A 6,096-nucleotide genomic window follows, 5' to 3' on the forward strand; every position below is an offset into this window, starting at 1 on the left:
CACATAAATATCATGCTTGTGATAACTATCATCCACCCAAAGAAAGTAGAGATTGTAGTAAACTAAACCCTCTTTTACCCTCTTGCAAACCACTCAAAGCCCCACAAAGACTTCACCTTTGATTAGGAGGTTCATGCTTGTCTTCATTTAGTTTGTCAATGAAGAATCAATAACAAGAAAGACCAAGACTATGGAAGTAGAAGAAAAGAGAGAATTGTGTGGTCCAAGATATAAAAAGAGGAAACATGGTTGAATTAAATTATCAAGAATAAGAAAGAGGAAGGGATTGGAAGCTAAGTCCCAAAGGTGACGGCCTAGTGGTTAGGACTCGAGCTCATAATTTTCTTTGCTTAATAAGATCTTGCTTGAAGTTTTCTTCCACAAAAATACTAACCTTAATGGGTTTAGCCTCCCTCTCCATATTCAAATTAACCTCATGAACCTCATCTTCAACTACCCTTGCAGACCTCCTCATTGTGTGCTCATATCGTAGCTTGACGTGAATAATGGGTTTCTGTCCTTTCGCATCCAATACATCAAAACTGTCCATAGACTTGTCCACACCAGTTTGCTAATTTTTAGGTGTTTCTTGCTGAGCAACTTCAGGATGACCAATTCCCTAGTTCTAAACCATTTTATACCACTCATTCCCTAACTTGTCCTGAAATTCAAGATGTAGGAAAGCTTTCAGGATTCTGTCCGTGACTGGTTTTGGACTATAGTTTGAACAACTTTCTAGCACTTCATTTCCTACACTCACAAGATGATCTTGATACTCTTGAATAATACTGTCAACATCTATTTCAAAGACTGGAACTACAGAAGGATTTGCTTGCAGAAATAAATTCCTCCTCATCATCTTCCACTTCATCTACAAGGTTAATAGCCTGAGCTACTATAGGTCTAGAGGAACTCCTTAATATTACCTTATTAATTGTTGACAATCTAATCTCCTTAAGTCCTCTAGGAATACATACATAATCATTCCCTCAGTCCTACTTCAATTGGGCCAATTTAAACCGTGGTCTACCCAAAAGCATTATATAAGAATCCCCAATTTTCAACATTCTTAACACACCAAAACTCACCCTGAATTTTAGGCCAGCCACTCTAATTTGCTGATTCCTAAGGATACTCAAGGGTTGTAACCTCCTTTTATCTACCATCCTGACTTGAAATGGGACCAATAGTAGGTCCTCTTGCTTGATTGCCAAATATGTGTGTTCAAGAAGTACATTAACTCCTAAACCCCCATCTAGCAGGACATCATCATGCTTTCCTCTTGCATACTCAACTTGAATGGTAGGCATTTGATAATCCACAACTTTTGCAACTTCCTAACTTGCTTTTTTGCCTTTTTCCTTGTCTTCTCTTGTTCTTGCCAATCAAGCTTCAAACCTACTTGACTTCTGGTAACCTCTAATACCATAGTTTCATCCAGAAAATCCTCAACTTTAATACAATTAGAACAATCACATTCTACATGAATACTTCGAGTATTCAAATTAACTGACAACTCCTCACTATTTTCTTGAGACTATTCTTACTGAATTTGTTCATAACCAATAGCACCTATACCATCAGGAGATTGCCTTTGATCATCTTGGTCACGTAATTCTATAAGGATTGCTGCAACTGGGGCATGCGAATGCTGTGGAGGAGGTGCTCCTATAGGTCTTTTGTCATTGCCAGTCCTTGCTATTGGCATTCCTCTCTCACTCTTGCATTGCCCAAAGTTCACAATTTGGTTCGACAAAGTATCCTCGACCTCCAAAATAATGGCATGCTCCCATTTGGGTAGTTTGCTAATGTGGACTAACATTCTCCCAAGGCTATCTTGCCTGCATTCTTCTAGGTCCCCTAAAGGGACTCTAAGGCATTGTGTAAGTAATAACCTGATTGACTGGGGCTAGCTGAAGAGACCTTGGTCTAGGTTCCATCACTAGCATCTATTGTGCCATCCTAACATTAGAATTATATCAACAAGTCCTAGTCTCATGACCATTTCTTTAGCGTATCTCACAGTACTTTGCTTTCTTCTTGGTGTCAGAAAGACCTAAATCCGTCAACTTTTGTTTAATCATCTTATACAGTTTGCTCTCTTATACCCTCCTCTTTGGCTTGTCTTTTGATTTCTTCTTCTTAGATTTGTCTAAAATTGATTTCTTTCTCTTCCTCCTATGCTTCCCTCTACTAGACTCATCATTCGAATTAGTGGAATCATCCTCTGAGTCTAAACTATAATCACTATCCTAATCATCAATATCACTTTTTGATTCAGAATCTGCATTTGTATCAGAATCTGACCTTGAAGAATCATCATCCTTATGACTCCTTTATCACGAAGTATCCATCAACCCTCACAGCAACTCTAATCATAGTATCCAATGTATCATTTGGACCTAGCTCCACATTAGTAATGGGGCTCCTAAACTTATCCCTAAAGCCCTTAATAAAATAGGTTATTTGCATCTCCATTTATGGTGCATCAGTAGCAACATTCAATGTGTTTAGTAGGTTCCCGAACTTCTGGGCATAATCTTCAACCAGCATACTCTTCTACTTTATATTCTTGATCGTTCTCAATATATATCTAGGGGTTTTATCCTTCCGAAACCTACCCAAAAATGCAATCCTTAAGTCATCGTATGTATTAAATGTTGCCATACCATAGCTGGAAAACCAATCCATTACTTTCCCCAATAGAGTGGTTGCGAATTGCTGCAATTTAACATGATCTCCATACATCTGATTAAATCCATTGGCTATCCATCTAGTTTCAAACTGAGCAACATGATAGTCAGGATCCTCCTTCCTTTTGTGTGAAAATTGAGATGCTCGCACTTGTGGATTAACTAATTGATTTGGGTTCATGATAGTTTGCTTTTTTAACTTCCTCTGAGGTGGTAAAGGATTAAATGTCAAGGATTTTTTGGTTGAAATCCTTGGACTATGCAAAAGGAATGTTCTCACTAACAATATATGTTGCAATCTTTCAAATGCTTGACCGAGAGGAGTATCATGATAGTTGGATGGTAGTACAGTTTCAACATCATCCAACAAAAAAGGTGTATTTGAAGGAGTTGGAGGGGATTCTATGGAAGTGGTAGGAGAGTGATATGTTGTTGAAGTACCATCAAAGGTATGCACTCCAAAGAGGGTTCTGCCATGCATCAATAAACTGCTCTTCATCCAACCTACCTAATCCCTTTGCTCTTGATAAGGATAGGACTAGAAAAATAAGGATAGTTGTCTAACATAAATGCTACCCCTAAAAGGCTCTTGATGCGCCCTCACTGCCATCAGCACTCGTGCAACCTGATCTTGCTGCCTAATCTTATAGGAGTTGGTTCCAGGTCTGATGCCTAAATCAAGAGAATAATTTCCATGAAACTGGCAAGATTGCCAAAGTGTTCTGGCCATTTGGAACCAAAACAAAAAATACAAGAACCAATAGATTTGGTGAAATACATGAATTCATAATCAATAACATTAATAATCAAGAAAACAAAACACGTAATAAGGATTAACCATCAATGACTAGCAAAAACATGACGCTGTCATCCTGCATTTTCAATCTCAATCATCTGATATCAAAAGATACAACTACTCGAATTGAAGACAGATGCCTATATTTCAGGTAAAAACATCATATGACTTATAAGGTTATTTTTACATAGGCTGATCTCACATGACTACATGCACACAAAGACTAAGGTATGAAATAGCATAAAATATATGGTGGAATTCAAATCCTAACAAATACATGAAATCATAATCAATAACATTAATAATCAAGAAAACAAAACACGTAATAAGGATTAACCATCAATGACTAGCAAAAACATGACGTTGTCATCCTGCATTTTCAATCTCAATCATCTGATATCAAAAGATACAACTATTCGAATTGAAGACAGATGCCTATATTTCAGGTAAAAATATCATATGACTTATAAGGTTATTTTTACATAGGCTGATCTCACATGACTACATGCACACAAAGACTAAGGTATGAAATAGCATAAAATATATGGTGGAATTCAAGCCCTAACAACTAAGGTGAATTAGTTGCTCCAACGTGAATCAAGGTTTCTTATTAAGGCATGAGTGCCAACTTCTTGCAATTTTTGGCATATTTTTTCCAAGTCTTATAACACATCAAAGTTTATAGATTTTGGCCAACAAAAATTTCTAATCTTTGTGTAATTTCATTATAGAATAAATTGTAAGTTGGCCAACAATTAGTAGACCTATACTTATAAGGACAAGTCAAAATGTGTGATGTGTTTTAAGTGATAGTTACAAATCCACATGATTTAAATGGGTATGAGGGCTACCGTGCATTAACTTTTTGTTTAGAAGAAAAAGATTGAGGGGGGTATGTGATCAATCATTATGATTAAGTAGGTGTGACTCCCTTTATCCCCCTTAAGGTAAGTAGTTGAAATGTTGTCATCTCTACACATGCTTTTTGGTTTCCCTTTCTTGTTTTTGGTCAACTCCTATTGCTTCTTTTTGGTGCTATTTTGCTCTATCTCATGGAACATGAAGAGGGGTGAAGAAGATTGAACCTTTTATGTGCCTTGTCTTATGGAGGGTCATGATGTGGAGGTTTTTCCTTTTTGCCACATTCCTAAGAACCGAGTAGTGCTACCATTGTGATGCCAGACATGATGGTTGTTGATGACTTGATAATTGTAGGTCTTCTTCAAAGTTGCTTCAAAGAGTGTCCACTTGGTTGGTGCACAAAAGAAGAATTGATTCATGGAGGAGATTAATGTGAAGGCCTCTCTCTCTCTCTCTCTCTCTCTCTCTCTCTCTCTCTCTCTCTCTCTCTCTCTCTCGTGTGTTACCACATGAAGCGTGATTGCATGGCATGCAAAGTGCACCATCATGTTGTGCAAATCACCACCCCTTCATCTTTTGTGTGTGAAGAAAAGTGCTTGCACCATTGCCTCTCTTTGCTCACAAAAAACACACAATTATCCACGTGCATTAACCTTATACGCTTTCCAAGATATCCACAAAGTGCAATGAGTAGGCCTTCCAGAGAAAGCTATTGTAGATTTTGGAGGTTCACGAGCACCTTCACAACACAAATATAAAAACTAGGGTAGATGTTGTTAGATCTCTATTGTACCGAAACAAAGAAATATTAGGATCAACACTTGCCTCACATCTTACTACTATGTTATTTTAGCTATAGGTTCGAAAAGCCCCGAACCTCCAGGAGGCTTCCCAAACCTACCCCCTTTTCCAAACCTCCCTTTTTCAATCAAAACCCCCTCCCCTCTTCTCTTTTTGACATGCAATATCTCATTTTCTCTTCCCCTTCCCTTTTTTCATTAAAGCCCCTCCCTCTCCTCACCTCCCTTTTTTGAATTAAAACCCCTTTCCCTCTCTCTCACTTATAATCTCTCTTTTTTTTTCCCCATCCCCTTTTTAATTAAATTCTTCCCCCCTCCCCCCTCTCTCTCTCTCATGTGTAGGGACTAGGTTTTCTCTCTCTCTCTCTCTCTCTCTCTCTCTTTCCTTTAATCAAATCAAACTTCTTTTTAAATCAAAAGTTTCTCACACACACACACACACACACACACACACATACACACACAGTTAGATTAAACTTTTTAATTTAAACTTTTCTTTAACTAAACTTTTTAAAATCTTTTTTTAATTAAAATTTTCTTGAACATAGTTTTTCACACACTTTGAGAAGGAGATAGAATAAAAGAGACAGAGAGAAGAAGAAGAAGAATGATAAAAAGAAGAAGACAGAGAGAGAAGGGGGAGAAAGAGGAAAGAGAATAGTCTTTTTTCAATTAAACATTTTTCTTCTCCCCCTCCCCCCTCTCTCTCATGTGTAAGGCCTAGGTTTTCTCTCTCTCCCCCCTCTCTCTCTTTCTCTCAAATTAAACTTTTTAATGTAAACGTTTTGTTTAATTAAAATAAGGAGAGAGAGAGAGAAAGAGCAAAAAAAAGAAGAGGAGAGGGAGGGAGGGAGGAAGGGAGGGAGGGAGGGAGGGAGAGAGAGGGGGAACAGAGAGAACGAGAATTAAAGAGAGAGAAAATATAAAATTTAAGAGAGAGAGAGAG

This window comes from Lygodium microphyllum, chromosome 1 (genome assembly GCF_053477565.2).
Source record: "Lygodium microphyllum isolate KBCC chromosome 1, Lygodium_microphyllum_v1.1.10, whole genome shotgun sequence".
Classification (NCBI taxonomy): domain Eukaryota; kingdom Viridiplantae; phylum Streptophyta; class Polypodiopsida; order Schizaeales; family Lygodiaceae; genus Lygodium; species Lygodium microphyllum.